The following is a 20,779-nucleotide window of genomic DNA, read 5'->3' as shown; positions in this document are numbered from 1 at the left end:
GTTTCTGGAACCTTTCAGAGTTCTCACGTCTCTGAGAGTTTTTGTGGAGCTGGGAGGTGTGTAGATGATGTCATTCCTAACTGTTGGCGACCCCGTCCGTGTCAGGACCCCATCTCTGCAAATTCAGATCGATTAGCCATGCAGTTTACTCACCACATCATAAACACAAGTGATCCTTTTGGTGTGTCCCAGTTTCAGGCTAACGCAAAAGGATACCTGTCATATACTCTGTTTACCAGTCATTCAAGAACTGACAAAATAAGTTTAATGCTAGAAATCAGGATGATTCTTACCTCTGACGAGACAGGCATTCACTGGAAGGGAACAGAAGGGGACTTTCTGGGTTAACTAATCTGCAACTTGATCTGAGTGAGTGGTGGTGCCACAGGAACATAAGTTAAAGACTTACTAGGTGGACCAGGGATATTACCTAGCAGGAAAGTCTTTGTCTAGTATGTGCAAGGCCCCGAGTTCAAGCTTCCAGCACCCCCACCCCCACCATGTGCATGTGTAAGATTTTTGTATTTTATTGGGTAGAAATTATAACTTTTTATAAAATGAAAACAAAGTAATCTAGTCATCACGGAAATTAATATGAATATTCCTCAATTAAAAACAGGGCTACCATATGATCCAGATATACCGTTCTCATGGAACACACCGAAAAGGATCTAAGTTAATATACATCAGAAATGCCCACACACTCAAGCTTACTGTGGTATTATTCACAACAGCCAACTTATGCAATCAGCCTATACACCCATCAATGGATGGAGAAGCTGATGTACATGCATACGTAAATATTAGTTAGCCAAAAAAGGATGACATCATCTGGGTAGTGGTGGCCCACACCTTTACTCCCAGCACTTGGGAAGCAGGAGCAGGTGGATCTCTGAGTTCAAGGCCAGGGGCCAGAATGGTCTATAAGGTGGGTTCCAGGACAGTCAGAGCTACACAGAGAACGTTTGTCTCAAAACAAACAAAAGAATGAAATCAACTGGACATAGAAGTACACTTTTAATTCCAATACTTGAGAGGCAGAGGCAGCCAGATCTCTGTGAGTTTGGGACCAGCATGTTCCAGGCTAGCCGGGAATATGTAAATATTCTAGTTCAAAAAATAAAAATAGGGGATGGGGATGGTGCACACCTGTTAAAAGCAGGAGACCTAAGTTCAACTGCTCTAGGGGATTTGAAGCCCTCTTCTAGATTCTGCAGGCACTTCCCTTCACCCCTGCCAACACACACACAGACACACACAGACACACACACACACACACACACACACACACACACACACACACACACACGCAGAGGCACATACACCCTCTCCCTAGACACATGCATGTTAAAGTTAACACAAATTAAGAAATAAAGAGCAGGGAAGAGGAAAGGGCCAGGGAAAGGAAGGTGGTGTACAGGACAGTATAACATAGAGTAAAAAGGGCAAAGTTCAATAGACTTGGGTATGAAAATCTCATCCCCTTATGTCATAAGGTTAACATACCAGAATAAAAAAGGAAAGGCTTGTGGAGGGGTGGTCCATGCTTTTAATCCCAGCACTCAGGAGGCAGAGGCAGGTGGATCTCTGAGTTCTGGGCCACCCACGGCTACATAGTGGCTTGCCTGTGGTTCTCCATCTTTTTTTTTTTTTTTTTTTTGGTTCTTTTTTTCGGAGCTGGGGACCGAACCCAGGGCCTTGCGCTTCCTAGGTAAGCGCTCTACCACTGAGCTAAATCCCCAGCCCCGGTTCTCCATCTTTTTAAGGTCGTGAGCCTCGAATACAGAACAGCATGTAGAATCCACGTAAATATTCACTATCGACAGTGTGCTATTTATTTACCAGGGAAACAAAAGCCAACGTAATAAGGCCAGTCTGGTGGCAAAGAAAATAAACTATTTTGATTTTTATTTTATTGATCAACTGTATACTCAGTTGGTAAGTACATACTGCTAAGAGTAGCCTGTGTAGGGAGAGATCAGGGCCATGTCCATGAGGTAGCCATGTTAGCACTGGGAAGGGAAAGGTCTCTATACAGGAGGGAATGTCAGGTAGTGGGATCAGCACGTACAAGGGGAGCCAGGGAGAAGGAAAGAGGACTTGAAATAAGCCTGGCACAGTGTCTGCATCAGGGAGATTTGTTTGTCTTTCAGCTTGAGAGCAGCGAATTTAGAATGGGTTTCGAGATTTTTACTACATTAAAAAATTGGCTGTATGGCATAGTTCAATGGTTTAGTTCCCAGCACCCACATGGTGGCTTATAACTGTCTGTAATGGCAGTTCCAAGGGATCCAACACCCTCTTCTGGCCTCCTCAGGCAGAGACCAGGCATGCACATGGTGCACAGACATATACACAGGCAAAAAATCCATATGCATTAAAATATTTTTTAAAAAATTGAGTGTGTTTACGCATGCGCACACTCGGGGGTCAGAAGACAATGTGTGGGAGTCCATTCTCTCCTTCCATCATGTGGGGCTCCAGGGACGAAACTCAGGTTGTCAGGCATGGTAGGTAAGTACATTTACCCATTAATCCATCTTGCCTGCCTGAGTTTTTAATTTAAAAAAAAAAGATTTTGAGAGATGGCTCAGTAGCCTACCACTCTACTAGAGGACCCAGGGTTCCATTCCCAGCACCCACATGGCAGCTCTCAACTCATCTGTAACTCCAGGCTGCAGATCTCACACCTCCACAGGCGCTGGCACGCACATGTGTGGTGTGCATACATACATGCAGTCAAAACACTCATATACATAAACATACATCTTAGAAAGTAACTAATAGGCTTCATTATGATTTTCATACTTGTATATCATGTTTATATTCGCTCCACATTTCCTTACTTGCCCCCTCTCCCGGCCCAGTCCTCTTTCTCCTCTCAAAAAGTTCTCTCTCTCTCCCTCCCCCCCCCAAGTCTAAATTTTGTGGAGTCATTTTTAGTAAAAGAGTGATTTCTGACTGCGGAATATTGCTGGAGCACACTGGGAGCTTGGGGGTTAGCGTAGCTTCCTGTACTAGTCTAAGTGCACAGTGTGTGTTCAAGAAGTATCTGTGGAGCGCAAGGCCCTGGGTTCGGCCCCCAGCTCCGAAAAAAAGAACCAAAAAAAAAAGTATCTGTGGAATGAAAGAATTACAGGCCCTCTCTTAGATGAGAGTACAGACGATACAACTGAATTAAGAATCCACCTGCCCACACTTACCTGGAAGGGGAGGTAGCATGATCACGAAGGTGGTTTTCCCAGGGCGAGGCTTATCCATTGCACTCCGGATGTGTTGACCCCTGCGATTTCCCCAAATGCAGGAAAAGCGACTGCATAATTTGTGGTAGTGGGGGACTGCGATCCGCGCTCTCCTCTGGCAAAAAAGAAAAAAGAAAAAAAATCCACCTGTCCTAACACTGGCTTCCCTTACAGTGGAAGAGGCTGAGATTCAGAGGGGCAAAGAAAATCATGAAGCTAAGTGATGAGAACTGATTTAAGTGAATCCAGGCCCGGCCCTACTTGGGGAAGAGGGGAAGAGAGGAAAAAAGAAAAGGCCAGTGACCCGCCCACACTTGTTCACTCAACAGTTATATTTTGTGAGCACCTACTGAGTTTGCTAGGGTAGTGGTGGGGCAGAGTAGGGAAATATTTCTAGGAGAATAATAAAGGTTACCTTTATGGCCACTGTTCTTAGACTCTATGCTAATAATGGCTATTATTTATAGCCCCGATGTGTCAAACGCTTTCCAAGTCTTTTCCCCATTTCTTCTGCGCCTGGAAACACTGATATCCCCATAGTTGAGATGAGCAAACTGAGGCACGGAGCACTAACGTACGCAGCATACACAACCATCCGCTGGGACTGCGCTGAACGTCTAACCAAACCAAGATCGGACCCAGGACCGGAGCTCGCACGCTCGCTCGCACGCTCGCTCGCTCTCCGGCTCGCGCGCTCCACCTTGCGCGCCAGGGGACGCCCGATCACGTGGGCAGGGCCCCGCCCCTCGGGCCCGCCCCGCCCCCGCCGCGCTCCCTCCCTCTCTCCTTCCCTCCCCCTCCCTCCCCGGCCCGGTCCGGCCCATCCCCCCCCCTCCCCACCGGCTCCCTGAGGCCCTGCCGGGTCGGGCTGCGGGCGGCCGGGCGCCGACGGCCGGACAGACGGGCACACAACGAGGAAGGGCGGACGGACGCGCCGAGGGCGCTGGGCACGCACGGCCCGGGCCGGCGCTGCGAGGCCCGCCCGGGAGGGCCGGGGCCGCGCTCAGGTGAGGCGACGGCGACGCTGGCCCGTAAGGGGTGGGCCTGCCGGGCGTCCCGGGCCGGGCCCGGTTGGCTTCGTGGGGAGGAGGCGCCGCCCGGGCCCGGCGCGCGAAGATGGCGCCGGGCGGCCGTGCAAGCTCGGCCGGAGTGCGGCCCGGGCCCGCAGCCGCCCCACCCGCCGCCGCGCTCGTGTCCCCGTCGCCATGTTGGGGAGCGGGCTCCGGGCCTGCGGGCGGGGCGCGGGCGGGAGCGGCGGGGTGGCGGTGGGGAGGGTGCGGGGCGCGGGGTCGGGGCGCTGCGGGAGTGCAGGGCGGCTGGGGGACTGAGCTGGGTGACGCTCTAGCCCAGCTGCGGGCAACATCGGGGTGTGAGGTCGGGGCTTGGAGCGCGGAGAAAAGACCCCGGGAGGGAACGGGACCCGCGTTGGGGTTGGTGGGCTGAGGGGGTGGTGGGCGGTGGAGTTGGGTTAGGCCGTGCGCAGTGCTCCGAACCCCAGAGTCATACCCAGGGGTAGGGGAGGCGGCTTGGGAGCTAAGTCCTGGCTGTCAGGGCTCGAATAGTTCTTTGCCTGCACAGGAGGTGATTGCTTAGAAATGGGGGTTGCGAACACGGACATCGGAGTGGGGTACTGACGCGGGAATCAGTCTGGAAAGGTCCTGGCGCTGAATGGCCAGCCTTTATGACTCCCAAGGGTCTCAGGACCTTTGAGCCCCGAGGAGCCTTTGAGGAGCCTCTAGTCCGTTTGGAGGCAGCAACAGGAAAAGGGAAGAACTTGATGAGGAAAGAAAGGGTGGCGGGGGTTGGATGTAGGAGCTGGACAGACAGCAAAAGGTACAGAGTGGAACTGGTTAGGAAAGGAGAGAACCTCCAGCAACTTAAGGAGTTGTCTTTAAAAGGAGGGATCCGACTGTTAGGGGGCGGTGACCCAAAGTGTCTTTCCTGGAAGGGGACAGCCACTGCTTAAAGAGCAGGGTCACCTGAAGAGGTCATCTGAAAGGTTTTGTTGAAGCCAGTTAGAATGGTGAAGAATGAGTATGGAAAAACTACAGTGGCTTTGGATGATTTCAGATCAAGTAGTGATTTTAGCCTGAGACATAGAAAGGTAGTTGCTCTCCCAAGACAGTACATATTGGTGACTGGGGCTCCTAGAAGGGCCTACTGCTTCCTCATTCAACACGTTTCCTCAAAGGATTTTACTAAGGGGTACCATATACTAGAGAGCCGTTAAGTTTTGTTTGAACAAGATGTCAGTACAAAGGCTGAGCGGGATACAAAAACTATAGATAATCAATTATTGGATATTTATTAGATCTCCATTGGTACAAAAAAAAGCATCAACAAAGAACCTCTTTGTAGAGTTAAAGATGCCCTTCCTCTTTTAAATGTTTATTGCACAGCAAAAAAACCCATAAAAAGCCTACAAGGAAAAAAAAAAAAAAAGAATGTTAGAGCCCTAAGCTCTCCATCATGTTCTCTTTAAGTACTGTTATTACAGGGAATTCAAAGTTTAAATAGACCAGGATATGATACATAGTTGACTTTTAATATCCCTGAGTTTTGCATCTACAGCTTCAATGAACCACGAATTGAAAGCATTCATTTTAAAAAAATTACATCTGTGTAAATATACCTTTTTTTTTTGCTTGTCATTCTTCCCTAAACTGGATAGCATAACAACTGTTTACATGACATTTATATTGTTACAGGTATAGGGGTATACAGATACTATACCACTTCATATAATGATTTTGATATCTTAGGAGGTTCTGGAACCCATGGTAAATGGATATAGCAGGGAATAACAGTCTAGAGCCCCACATAATCAAAAAGCTTTAGAGGCCAGGTGCAGCGGCTCACATCTATAATCTCGGCACAGGAGGCTGAGGCAGGAGACTGCTGCTTTCAAGGCTGTATCTCTGGAGGGGGAAAAAGAGTTTCAGAGGTTAGTGATGTAGTAATGGTACAGTATTAGTTTTATCCCAAGCACAAAAAGGACTTTTAGCCAAAAGAACTTGAAAGGATTTTAAATAGGTATATTCAATAACAATTTTTCTGAGCCTTCCTAATGCAGAGAGGTCTGGTCTTATGTGTGCCATGGCCCCTGTAGCATCTAGTGAAACACACGGACCGCTCTCAAAGTAATATTTTTAATTGCATAAAATAAAGTACATTGGATTACAAAGAAAAGCAATTGCATTATAATAGTTACCAAGTATAAAAATTACCTCTGCTGATGTGTCTGCACGCACACCTTTTTGTGAATGTGGTGGTAGGAATCAAACTCAGAGCCTAGCTCAGCCGGGGCAGCTCTGTCATGCTGAAGATACCCCTTGACTCTCCGGGTGTGTGTAGACTTTAAGTATGTGTGTATGCATGTGGAGACCAGAGGTTGACTTTGGTGTCTTACTTGATTGCTTCTCTGCTTTATTACTTTTGTTTTTATTCTCTGTTGTTTAGTTACTTGTGGATGTGGGGCATGCATGTGGAAGTATGGGGACAGCTTGTGGGAATCATTTCTCTCTTTCCACCTCTGTGGGTCTGCCAGACCGAACTCAGGTCACTAGGCCTGACAGCTAGCGCCTTTGCCCACTGAGCCATGTTACAGTCCTAACCACATTATCTTTTGAGGCGGTCTCTCACTAACCCTCCAGCTTATTGCTCGAGGTAGGCTCACTAGCCAGGAGCTTTCGGGATCTGCCAGCCTCTACCCTCCAGCAGGGTTACAGATGTGCACCCTGCCTTTGTTAGAACTGGGGTTCCAAACTCAGGTCTTTATGCCCTTATGGGGCAAGCATTTTACCACCTGAGCCATCTTCCAAGTCCTAGATATAGTCTGTTACCAGCACATTAAGAAGTAATTTCAAAGACATGTACCTTGAATAAGGTTGAGAACAGTATATATGCAGGTCTGACTAGAGACAAGACAAGGAAAGTCTTGACTGAGGAATTTAGCCTGACTCCTCACCTGAGGTTGGGGCAGTCAAGATTTTTGAGAGGGGGAGTATATAATGAGGTTTAATTTTAAGGAGATGAATGGATGTGTTCTCTCTCTCCTCCTCTTCTTCCTCCTCCCTCCCTCCCCCCTCTGTGTGTGTGTGTGTGTGTGTGTGAGAGAGAGAGAGAGAGAGAGAGAGAGAGAGAGAGTGTGTGTGTGTGTGAGAGAGAGCGAGAGAGCGCGAGCGAGCGCTTGTGTGCTCATATGTGTAGAACCCAGAGTTCGATCTCTGTCATTATTTTTAGGCACTGTTCAGCTTGGCGTGCATCCATTTGTTTGTCTATCAGTTGGTCTATCTATCACTCTATCATGTATCAGCAGGGTCTCTTGATGGCCTGGGATTTGTCAAGTAGGGTAGGTTAGCTGGCCAGTAAGTACAGGCTTCCTGCTTGTCTCTGCCTCTTCAGCACTGAGATTACAACTGAGCACCAATATACCCGTTCTTTTGTGTTTGTTTGTTTTATTTTGTTTTAATTGGTTCCTGGGATGGAACAAAGGTCCTCATGCCTGGAAGACAAGCACTTTACAAACGGAGCTATCTTCCCAGCACAAATACATGTTCTTTTCAAATATGGAGGATAGGCTGAAGAGAAAGGAAAGAAACAATAAGGGTCACAATTAAGGTTAAGAGTGGAGGGCTGGAGAGATGGCTCAGCGGTTAAGAGCACCCGACTGCTCTTCCAGAGGTCATGAGTTCAATTCCCAGCAACCACATGGTGGCTCACAACCATCTGTAAAGAGATCTGATGTGTGTCTGAAGACAGCTACAGTGTACTCATATATAATAAATGAATAAAAAAAGAAAGAAAAAAGAGTGGACCCTGAGCAGAATTAGCTATCCCAGGTGTTGATAACTGGTACTGTGAGTGATGAGGGAGCATTTTAAACTCTAGTTTGGATGATGACTGTCAAAAACATTTTTTCCTCAGTGAAATAAAGATGAATAGAAAATTGTCACAGATAATAAGTTAGAGGGTTTTTGTTTTGTTATTGTTGGAGGGTTTTTGTTTTTGTTTTGTTTTGTTTTGTTTTGTTTTCGTTTTTTACCATTCCAAAGCTGTTAAATGTAATTGTAGTATAGATTTTAGTTAGAAATTAGAGGTGTCAGCTGACATAAAAATGTAGTTGCATAATGCAGAGAATATTCCTAGAGTTTAGGAGTCACAGCTTCCTACATTAGGGAACACCAAACTAGCTCATAGGCTAAATCTTGTCGACCAACTTGTTTTTTGTGAATAATATTTCGTTGATGTGCAACCACGCTGATTGACATTTCGTCCATGGGTGTAAGTCCTTCCATTTGCAGAAGTGAGCAGTTGTTACAGGGAATTTATATCAGCTCACAAAGTTGAAAATAGTCTTTTGCAAATGTTTGTTAACAGCTGATCTACCTTGATGCCTTATTGTTCAACCATTACTTTCCTGTCCAATTTCTATACCGTGAAGAATTGCCGTCTTACCTTTGCTCTTCTGGATGGATTCCCTTCGACTCTGTGTACCTGCAATGTGATACAGACCCCCTGACTACTTTTTATTGTTCAGTGATAGCAAACTGACTGTTTTGGAATCTGCTGACTGGGTTAACTGAGGTAGTCTCAGGTTTATACAATTTACATCTGGCTGGGCTTGTTCTGTTAGATTATTTATTTTTCTGTTGGGTTTTTTTTTAAACTGTTTCTTTATACATTCTAATTGTTAACTCTTGAATATATGTATCACAGATGTCATTTCACAGTTTGTTACATATTTTAAAACTCTTGAGAGTTGAGAATATATAGTTTGCTCAGTGCCTTGGACTTGAAAAAAAGCGGGGAGGGGTGCTGGAGAGATGGATCAGTAGTTAAGAGCATTCAATGCTTTTGTGTATGACCTATGTTCAGTTTCTAGCACCCACTTGTCAAATGTCCAATATCGGGATCTAATGCCTTTTCTGGTCTCTGTGGGCACTGCATGCATATGGTATACATACATATATGTAGGCAAAACACTTCTACACATAAGAGTATTTAAATAAATTAATTAAATCTGTAGAAGGTTGCTAAAAGTTGAAATTTTAATGTCAATATCATCAATCTTTTTCTTCCCCAACATGTAAGTCACCATGTAAATGATCTTCTAGAATCTCAACTGTTTGCCTTTAATGTTTAGATCTCTGGTTCACTTTGTGTGTGGAATGAGGTTAGATGCAATTTTATTATTTCATTTCTGTGTAATCACTTATCTCAATACCAGATACTGACTAACACCTGCTTTCAAATTGTAAGCTTCTTAGTGGAATCTGAAGTCCTAATTTCAGCTTTCCTGATTACTAATTGACCTGGGAGAGATTTATGTAATTTTGTGCCTCAGCTTTATCTTTAAAATAAAGATAATAGTACTTAGTAGAGTTGCTAAAAGGATTAAATTAACTCATGTAACATGTAGAATAGTGCCTGACACTTACAAAATATTCAATAAATGTTACCTGCTATTTATAGCCACTGTGCATGTCTCACTCCCCAGCACTTGGCACAAAGAAGGGATTCACTATAGTTCACTAAAGTGTCACATACGTTTGGCTCTCAGGTTAAGTCAGAGTGATTGAAACCTAGGCTGAGATGGTTGGAAGGAATTGCTTGATTTAGGGCTGCCTTAACTTGAACATTCCTCGCTTTTGCAAATAATTTTGTAGCAGAGGATACAAACTTGCAACGTGCGCTTGACTTTGACCTGCCCACATATTTTGTTTGGCTCATGCAATATTTTTAATGTCTTTAAAATTTTTCACAAACCCCTGAATTTCTGACTTGTCTTGAAAACCTGGAAGATCTGTCAATACTAAGTTCATATTCTTTCATAGAAAAACTCAGCAATACTTGTAGGCGGATGTATTTTCTAGTTCTTTGGTTTGCAGTATTTAGTTTTATGCTTCTATAGACATTTGATTTTCTGGTTCTTTCTTTTTTGTAATTTTGAATATTGTCTCCTAAACTAAGATACACCAAATGGGATAAGGTCAGAATAACTGAAAGTACACATGGGTTTGTAGACAGGCTAAATACTAAAATATTTTCAGGAGACTGAGCTTCACTTGAATACAGTGAATAAAATGAGAATTTAATTTATAAGAGGAGATAAAATTTAGTTCAATTCTGTGGATATTTAGGCATCTACTATTTTTGGGTGCTGTGCTGTATTAGAAATCACCACACTGGTAATAGAGAACTTGATAGCCAGCTTTAGAAAATACTGCAAAGAAGAGGTCTTTGTACTTGTGACAGGGGAGTTGGCATCTTAGTAGTTCCACATGAGGGAGAGAGCAGGAGCTCATTTGAACATTTTACTACCTGCCATGCATGCCACAAACTGGCTAGAACTCTACACTGTAGAGTTTGTAGGATACCAAGAGGAGTAGAACAGAATCTGTGTGTTAAGTGTCTGCAGTGTGTTGAGGAGTTGAAGTAGAATATCAAGAAGGCGAGGGTCCGAATTCTTGAAGATGATACTGCTTTACAGACTGATGCGTCGTGAGCATAGGGGCCTGTGTTTAGGAAATAGAGTCTAGTTTGACGCTTGTGACACAGCTTAGTAGTTAATGGCCAGAACCAGCATTAAAGTAGGAGAGAACTGACTTAATAAAGTTTTCCTTTGACACATGTACCTCAACAAATAAAAACAAGAGTTCAGTTTGCTTGGAAAACAGATTGTTACACAGTGTTTTTGGAGATAAGGCTCAAAATGAGTGAATGGCAGCACCAGTTATAACTAAACTTCTCAAAGCAGCGCTGGCGCTCGGGGTTTGCGTGCTTACTGTTTGCTGCACAGGTACTGAGCACTTCACGTGTCGTCTGCTCATTTTCTTTTTTTCATAATAATAGAAGAAACTTCTGGTTTTTAGAATCCCCTTTTATAGACTAAGCAAGAAATATAGTTAACAATTGATAATGAATTTGCATTCCGGCAGTCTACTTGCAAAACCTATCTTCCTAATTTGTGCATTGTATGCTAGCGAACCATGGAAGACTGTCCAGTTGTGCTTGTTGTTTTGTTTTGAGACATCTTCTCTCTAGGTCAGTTTAGTGTTGAATTTGAGACACTCTTGATTGACTTCCTCCAGAGTTCTGGGCTTACAGGTTTATGCCACACACCTGGTTCATGGAAGACTTTGTTCTCTATCTTCTTGTTTCAGGCTGGAGAGTTTGACTTGATTGACTGAACAGTGGGAAGCCATCAGAGGTTTTAGTGTTGTAAGGAGAACTGTGGGAAGAGAAGCCCTTTGTGAAGTCCTGGGTGAATGCAGGGAGAAAGGGAAGTGATGGGGCTGGGTTGTCCCTCCCTGCTCTTTAGCTGGGGCTTCTTGAGGGCTGGGCCAAGTGCTGCTGCTGCATTCTGCCTTTGTCTCCACTGTCTACCTACTGTGTACTCTAGCATATTTATTTACTTTAAATTTTTTCTTTTTCTACTTTATTCTAAAAATATGTATGGTGGTGTCTAGGAGCTCAACAGATTTTTGCTGAATTAATTAATCTCTAGATCTGGAACAATGGCTCAACAATAAGAGTGCATCTTGTCCTTGGATTTGATTTCTAGCAGCCACATTAAGCAGTTTACCACTGCCTGTAGCTCCATTTCCAGGAGCTCTGACAGCCCGCTGAGCTCCTTAAACATGCGTACCTAAGCAGATAGTAACTAGTCAAATACTCTTAAATTAATAAATGTCTGGAGGTTTATCTGGATGAATACAGAAAGGGAATAAAACCCCTGGATGAAGTAATGACAGCCATACAATTTGATAAGCTAAATTTTATATACAAACCAGAACACATAATTAACTTGGGAGAGATTTTCTATTCTGTATCATTTAGAATAGTAGTAATCAGCTAATAATATTAACTTGGGTCAGTTAATAATACTAATGATCACCAAATTTAAAGAGCACTTAAGCTATAAATCAGTATTTATGTTCTGTGGATATCAATGTCTAACTCCAGCAGTCCCATTATGTACATGGAGGAAACAAGTTCTCATTAGCCAGCTCATTGATTAATACCAACCTGTCGAATGTATAGTCCATTGTGCCCATTTATTTACATTTTTTTTTTAAAGATCAAACATGGGAAGAAATGATGAATTTGTATATCAGATTCCTGTTTGGGAAATTGTTCATTGGGTTAAGTCTCTTCCTATATTATTAATTTTTTTTCTTTTCTTTTTTTTTTTTTTTCCGGAGCTGGGGACCGAACCCAGGGCCTTGCGCTCGCTAGGCAAGCTCTCTACCGCTGAGCTAAATCCCCAACCCTTATTAATTTTTAAAATTATATTTGGCTACTAATTTTGTTGTGTTCGTGTGTATGTGAAGGTCAGAGGACAACTTGTGTGAGTCTATTTTCTCCTTTTACCACATGGGTCCCAGGGATTGAACTTAAGTCATCGGGCTTGGCAGCCTGGGTACATTCACCTGTGGTATCTCACAAGCTCCTTTGTCATATTTATTTAATGTTTTGTGAAAGTAGCTCTGTGGCCTTTCTATAAAATATAGACTTAAAGAATTTTTTAAGATTGACTTATTTATTTTATGTATATGAGTACACTGTAGCTGTCTTCAGACACAGCAGAAGAGGGCATCAGATCCCATTACAGATGGTTATGAGGCACCATGTGGCTGCTGGGAGTTGAACTTAGAACCTCTGGAATAGCAGCCAATGCTCTTAACCACTGAGCCATCTCCCCAGCCCCAGACTTGAAGAATTTTAAACAGTTGGAGAAATTAAAAAACACCATTGTTTCCTACCAAATGCCAGCAAAGTTGGGGAGATTTTAGGTAAAGTACATTTTACAAGACTAAGAAAATCAAGGCTAAGCAGGGGCATCGCACATGCCTATAATCCCAATATTCAGGAACTGGAGGCAGAGGGACTTCCATTTCCTACCCAACCTGGCCTAGATAGTGAGAAGAAAGTAAGGCAAATCAAGTACTTCCCACAGAATGTATTTTTAAACATCCCTTCCCATTGTGGATCTTGGCTAAGAACAATATGTGTGCATATCAGTATTATATGAATTGACATAAGTAGCTATGAATGCTTCCTAAGCTTCCTAAGAAATGGCATCTTTGAGACTGGATATGTCTCACTGATAGAGTAGTTGTTTCAAATGCTCAAGGCCTGGCTTGGGTCCCTAGCACCAAGAAAACAAAACAAGAACTTTCAGTAGAAAAATTTTGTGGTATAGTAACTTGTCAGCATCTGTGGGGATGATACATTCAGAATCATTGAGTTGAAAATAAGTGTTTGGGCAGAGATGTGACTGGTGGTCAGTGTATAAGGAATCCGCACCAGGTACTGAGAGACATGCACAGTTAATGAGTGTCTAGGCTTCAGTATCATGGGGGATTTATTTCAGACCCTCTTGGATACCAAAACTCACAGATGCTTAAGTTCCTTATTTAAAATCCTGTCTTATTTACATTTAACCTCTATGTAGCCTCTGTATTCTTGGAATTATCTCTAGATTACTTATAATATATAATACAATATGAATACTATGTGATTAGTTATTCTGTATTGTTTAGAGAGTAATAAAAAGAAAGAATGAATACAAATGCATTTTTGCCTACTTTTTTGAATAATTTATTTTATGTTCATTGGAGTTTTGCCTGCATGTATGAGAGTGACAGAAGTCTTAGAACTGGAGTTACACAGGTGTGAGCTGCCCTGTGGGATCTGGGAATTGAACCCCAGGTTCTCTGGAAGAGTAGCCAGTGCTCTTAACTGCTGAGCCCTCTTTCTAGCCCTCTACCATTTTAATGCTGCCTTCCAGAAAAGGTTCATCTAGCAAGGTCCTGTGAACATAAAAGGAGGAGAAAGAGCATCATAGCACTTGGTAGACTAAAGCAGAAGAAGAAAACGTAGTGACTTAAAATACCTAAAATTTATTATAGTTCTGGAGCTGAAACCTAGGCTAGACGCTGAACTTAGGATGCCAACAAGGCATGGTTCCTCAGAGTTTGGGTACAACCTTTCTGCCTTACTTTAGTCTCAGAATGCCAGGGTTAGAGGCTTGTGCTGCCCTTCCCACCTTACTCCTTGTTTGCCATGTCATTCTAGTTTCTTTCTCTGTTGTCATGTGGAGCTACCGCAGTGTGTCTATGTCCAAGTGTCCTTAAAAAAATAACAATCATTGGATTAGAGCCTCCTCATCCTAACTAGTTTCCTATTTCAAATTAATCACTTTTCTGAGAATAAAGGCTTAAATAGATCTGAGGATATAATTCCTCTATTTGTTTGTTTTGTTTTGTTTTTCCAGACAGGTTTTCTCTGTGTAGCTCTGGCTGTCCTGGAACTCAGTCTGTGGACCAGGAAGGCTTCAAATTCAGAGAGTCACCTGTTTCTGCTTCTGAGTGCCGGGACTAAAGGCGTGTGCCAACACTGCCTAGTCACAATTTATCTCTTAATAGGTAGCATTTGAGATGACACAGAGCTATTAAATTAAAAAATTTTTTAAATAAACCAGCGAGATAGCTTAGTAGATAAAGGTGCTTGCCACTTTTCACAGACTTGTCTTATGACCTCTGCATTTGCACCATGGCATACATGTCCCACACACATCATGAACACACAATCGAAAAATTGACTAAATGAACGAGAGTAAGATTGCAACAAATGAAGAGATGAATCAAGGGAGCGCTGGATGTAAAAACGTTTATTTAGGTAATGGAGTGGTGAGGTGTCTACTTGCTGGTGTGTTGGGTTGTAGGGATGAAACAGAGCAGTTTGTTGGTGGCATGAGTACAGGGTCTGGGACGTTTGCATGTTGGTGGCTTTGGTGGCTGTACAGTGTTTGTGAGCAGGATGTCACTGCAGATTTTTGTTTTGCTTGTTTTTTTTTTTTTTTTTTTTTGAGTCGGGGTTTCTCTGTGTAGTCTAGCTGTCCTAGAACTAGTTCTGTAGCCCAAACTGGTCTCAAACTCAAGAGATCTCCCTGCCTCTGCCTCCCAAGTTATTGTGTTTTTAATTATTCAGTAACAATATTGATGCAGTTTTAATCATGTCTAGATCTCATTTTTAGCAGGTATAAAATAATGAATTTTAGCATCTTGATAGACTTGAAGTTTAAGTGTTTTTCCGCTTGTTTTTATTTCTGTTCTCAATTTTATTTCTGTAACATGTGTTTATAAGCCCTTCCCATTTTTCTGCTAGACCACATTTCCTAAAGTGAGTTAAAACTAAGTGAGTTAGGACTAAGAATATTACTTTTTGGCCACATTGTCATATTATTCCTTAGAATGATTACCAGTTTCTATTGCTACTAGCTACTAGTTAATATTGGATTTTGTAATTTTTTTTTTTTTTACTTGTAGCACAATTACAGTATATCACAGTTGCAGGGGACGGGATGATACTTTAAATACTTTCATACAAATTTTCATACATACAAATCTAAATAGTGCCTATCATCTCTGTTCAACATGTTGCTATATTCCTTTTCTTCTTTTAATTTTACCTTTTATGTGCATTGGGCTTTGGTGAAAGGGAGTCGGCTGCCCGGCACTAGTGTTCCAGACAGCCGTGAGCTTCCATGTGGTGGCTGGGAATTGAACCTGAATCCTCTGGAGGAGAAAGTCAGTGCTTGTAACCTCCAAGCCATCTCTCTAGCCCATTGCTATATTCTTAAATATGTTAAATTATACAAAAATAAAATCTTGGGCCGGACAGATAGATGGCTCAACTGTTAAAGGCTAGGCTCACAACCAAAAATAAAGACATTTTATACCATGTTTCAAAGTCTTCAGTATGCATCTCTTACAAGTACAGACATCTTTTTTCTCCTAAATAGTTGTATGGTTTTAATTAGAAAAATTAGATTATTTTAGAATTATTAGAAATTAGAATTATTTTAGGGGCTGGAGAGATGGCTCAGCGGTTAAGAACTGACTGCTCTGCCAGAGGTCCTGAGTTCAAATCCCAGCAACCACATGGTGACTCACAACCATTTGTAATTGGGGATCCTATGCCCTCTACTGGTGTGTCTGAAGACAGTGGCAGTGTACTCATATAAATAAAATACATCTTTAAAAAAATCATTTTGGGCCTGACAAGATGGCTCAGCAGGGAAGGTGCTTGCCACCAAACCTAGGTCCTGAGTTTGCACCCCAGCACCCACATGGTGGAAGGAGAGAACCTACTATCAAAAGTTATTCTCTGTCCTCTGTATGTGTGCGTATGTGCCCACATTATAGTTATAGTTTTATTCTCTGCCCTCTCTGTGTGTGTGTGTGCGCCCACATTATAGTTCTTATAGTTTTATTCTCTGCCCTCTGTGTGTGTGTGTGTGTGTGTGTGCCCACAATTATAGTTTTTTTGGGTTTTGTTGTTGATGGTGGTGGCTTTTATTTTTTGTTTGTTCATTTTTGTTTTCATTGTTGATGTTTTGTTTTGTTTTGTTTTGAGACAGGATTTTTTTGTGTAACAGCGCTGGCTGTCCTGGACTCAATTTGTAGACCAGGCTGGTCTACAATTCAGAGAGATCTGCCTGTTTCTGACTCCTGAGTGTTGGGATTAAAGGCATAGACCACTATGCCCAGTTTGAATCTTTCTTTTAATGCATACATTATATATTATATGCTAAAATCCAATGCCTAAATAAATCGAGCTCTTACTAATAAAGCCAGAGCAACACTGGAAAGAATAATGATCAAAACATCAGAGTCCACACCAAAAAGATTTTGGAAGATCTTAGAAACATGAACATGTTGTTGGACTTTCAGTTCCCTGACAATCAGCAAAATCATTCTCCTTTATATTCAGAGGGAGGTTTCTTGAGAAGTATCCAAAGGAAATAGTATCAACAGCTGTATCAAATGAGGTGTAACCCCAAAGTAGAGCTTCCCATGTAGATTGAACAGAAGGCTCGTGGCATTTAACTCTGTGGAAGGACATAGCCTCCTAATGAGCCCGGATCAGTAACGTTCGTTATCCAGTGTCAGGCAGAAAAACGCTTTACTGCTCAGTCAAAGAAGCAATGTGCTGAGGAAATCCTATACTAATAATGAGCATTTGGACCTTGAAAAGAAGAAGGGCAATTATAATGTGTTGACATTGTATAAATAGGTTTTACCTAAACCAATGCAGTGTGTGGTCAGTCCTACGAACTAACATGTACGGTGCAAACCTGCGTCTCAGCAGATAGTGCAGTGACAGACACTACGTTTAGTGTCTTCAGAGTCCTGGCTACAGTGTAATGTTAGGGGATCACAAGTAAGGTGAGTAGAATGTCTCCACTTGTTTGTTTAGGAATATGTTTTGGGGGTTGCATAGCTATGCTTAAGGGATTATAGAGAAAAGATTCTCCATGGCAGGTCATATTTCTAGCTTTCTTTAAAGGTATTTTGAATCTTCCAGAGAGTTCAGTTAGTTTTTCAGCTCTGTTACAGTTTTTTCAGTTGCTTTGATCAACATGTTCTTCTATGACATTCCAACAACCTTAATTACACGTCAGGCTACTAGGCTTAAATTTTGGTCCTCTGTTGTTCAAGAACAATTTATTAGATTTATTTACTACAATAAAATGGTAGCATATCATTCAAAGTTTTCTACTTGCCTTGAAGAGACTGTCTTCTGTTGTAAAATTAAATGACTTAATTCACCTTCTAAGAATTTCCCAGCCAGACATAGTGGCATGCTCTTTTAGTCCTGGCATTTGGAATGAGGCAGAGGCAGGTGGATCTTTGAGTTCAAGACTAGCCTGATCTACAAGTGAGTATCCAGGGCTACATAGAGAGACCTTGTCTCAAAAAATATTTTTCTCTGTTCTCTCATAATGTCCTCATTGCTTATGTCTTTCAAGTTCTTCATATTTTAAAACATTATTTATTTTCATTTTATGAGTATGAGTGTTTGCCTACATATGTGTATGTGTCCTATCTACTCATGGAGGCCAAAAGAGGTTATGGAATTCTCTGGAACTGGAGTTAGAGATGGTTGTGAGCCACCATGTAGGTGCTGGGAACTAAACACAAGTCCTATTAAGAGCAGTGCTCTTAATTGTTGAGCCATCTCTCCAGCTCCTAATGCATAGTTCTAAGGAAATGTCATACTACTTAATACTTGGTCCTGCAGTGCTTCTGTTTCTGATACCTTCTGTTTGTCACATTGTTATTATTTGAATGATCAAAGGGCTAAGGTGATGATTGACAGGTCTTTCTATTGTTAAGCTGCATTTTTTTTCTTTTGTGGTTTCTTAGAAATGTGTGTCTGAAAGAAGCTATGGTGCTAATTAGCTTATCTGCCTCATTTGCTTTTCATCTTAGCTGGCCATTTGTTCAGTATGATTTGATACTGTCCATTTATATTTATATGATGTACATAAAGTTGTATTCAGGATAACCAAAACTAGGTTATTAAGGAAAAACTTCAGTGTCAGAAGATAACTAAAAGCAAAGCTGGGGTGAAGAGGTTACGCACAAGCACATGATAATATAATTGGAGATATTTCTTTTGAAGGATTTTGTGATAGTTTATGTCTGCCTTTTTTAAAAAGTGTGCATGTGTGTATCTGTCTGTCTGCAGAATCAGAAGAGGGCACTAGGTCCCTGGAGCCGGAATTATAGGAGGCACCCAGTTGCCTGACGTGGGTATTGGGAACTGGACTTCAGTGTGCTGGAAAAATAGCAAGTACCAACAACTGAGCCATTTCCCCAGACCTCTGTCTGCTTTAAAGTACACACACATGCACACATGCACACATGTACATATTGAAAGTTAAAAATTTTCATTTGTGAAGTAGAGGCCAAAAAAAAAAAAACATTTTTGAGGCACGGTCTCATGCAACCCAGGCTTGCCTCAGACTCACTGTATAGCTGGAATGACCTCAGACATTGGATCTTCCCAAGTGCTGGGTTATAGTCATGAGCCACTCAGTACATATGGTCCATGTGGTGCTGAGGGTCAACTCAGAACCTCATGCATGTGAGGAAGGTGCTCTGCCAACTGAGCTGTAATACCTTTAAGATGTTATAGCCCCTAAAGTAAATCTTTAATTCATAAAATGTCTTTATGTACCTACCTAAAACCCCCTAGAATTTTTTTTTTTTTTTTTTGGTTCTTTTTTTTCGGAGCTGGGGACTGAACCCAGGGCCTTGCGCTTCCTAGGCAAACGCTCTACCACTGAGCTAAATCCCCAACCCCTCCCTAGAATTTGTTTTTATTCTTTAGTCTCTGAAGAGTTTTATTTGGTTGCTACCTTAGTTAGGGTTTTACTGCTGTGAAAACAGACACCATGACCAAGGTAACTCTTATTTATAAAGAACAACATTTAATTGGGGCTGGCTTACAGGTTCAGAGGTTCAGTCCACTATCATCAAGGCAGAAACATGGCAGCATCCAGGCAGGCATGGTGCAGGAGGAGCTGAGAGTTCTACATCTTCATCTGAAGGCTGCTGGCAGAATACTGGTTCCTAGGCAGCTACAATGAGAAACTTATAACCCACACCCACAGTGACACACCTACTCCAACAGGGCCATACTTAATCCTGCCAGTCCCTGGCAGGATTATAAAACTATCACATTCCACTCCCTGGCCCCCATAGGCTTGTTCAAACTTATGAGTCTATGGGAACCATACCTAAACATAGCATACTGTAAAATACATTTAGTCCAACTTCACTTAACTGTAATTCCCAAAGCAAGACAGGAAAGCAGCTGGGCAAACTCCAGACTCGGCATCTCCATGGCTGACGTCAAAGCAGCCTTCAGATCTCCAGCTCCTTTTTCATCTTTGTTGACTGCAACAAACTTCTTTCTCCTAAGCTGGTTCCACTTCCTGCTAGCAACTTTCCTCAGCAGATAGCCCACGGCTCTGGCATCTAGAACATCTTGGGGTCTCCAAGGCGACTTCAATGTTACAGCTTCTTGTTTCAATGTCTGGGATCCACACATGATCTTCTGGGCTCTTTGTAAGAGCTGGCATCACTTCTCCAGCTCTGCCTTCTGTAGCCCTCTAAGCTCAGGTTGATCCACTCCACTGCTGCTGCAGTTCTTGGTGATCATCCTATGTTACTGGCATTGCCCATACACTGGGGTCTTCCACTGCAACTAGACTTTACCAATAGCCTCTCATACACTCTCCTCATGGTGCCAAGCCTCAACTCCTTTGCATGACCCCTTTAGTCCTGGGCCATCCACTACAACTGAGACTGCACCTTCACCAGTGGCCTCCCATGGCGTCTCACAGTGCCCAGCCTCAGCTGCTCTTCATGACACCTTCATGCCTTCAAAACCAGTACCACCTGGGTGATTCTTACACATTACCAAGTTCAGCTGCAGCACGAGGTACAACCTTGGCTATCTCTGAAGTACAGCTTCTTTGTGCTCTCAGAAAGCACTTCCCAGAAGATGTCACCTGAGTGATGCTGGTCTTTTCTTAATCATCCCTAATTTCTTAGCTCCAGCATCAATTATCCCAGTAATTTCCTTCTCTTGACTATAAAGCCAGAGCCATGTGGCCAAAGCTGCTGAGTTCTGCTGTTTGCTGGGGCTGCAACATGGCCCCCTTGTCCTATTAC

The 20,779-nt window shown here is 42.6% G+C and overlaps 1 protein-coding gene and 1 non-coding gene across 11 annotated transcripts in view; both read left to right on the top strand.

The window, feature by feature from the left end:
• Positions 1-3,195: 3,195 nt before the first annotated feature.
• Positions 3,196-3,360, top strand: LOC120102001 (U1 spliceosomal RNA). The gene has a single exon (XR_005503046.1). It is a non-coding gene; the product is annotated as a U1 spliceosomal RNA (small nuclear RNA).
• A 749-nt stretch (positions 3,361-4,109) lies between these two features.
• Positions 4,110-20,779, top strand: part of Ncoa6 (nuclear receptor coactivator 6) — a 71,018-nt gene continuing 54,348 nt past the window's right edge. For 9 of the 10 annotated variants that reach the window (XR_005501749.2, XM_063282997.1, XM_039104105.2 and 6 more), the window contains exon 1: positions 4,110-4,249. The gene's annotated coding sequence lies outside the window, so the exon portion shown is untranslated. The remainder of the gene's footprint in view (positions 4,250-20,779) is intronic. The other variant, XM_008762295.4, reaches the window with a different exon arrangement.

Source organism: Rattus norvegicus, chromosome 3, assembly GCF_036323735.1.
Source record: "Rattus norvegicus strain BN/NHsdMcwi chromosome 3, GRCr8, whole genome shotgun sequence".
In the NCBI taxonomy this organism is placed as follows: domain Eukaryota; kingdom Metazoa; phylum Chordata; class Mammalia; order Rodentia; family Muridae; genus Rattus; species Rattus norvegicus.
The sequence above is the reverse complement of the archived record's forward strand: the minus strand, read 5'-3'. Positions and strand labels throughout refer to the sequence as shown.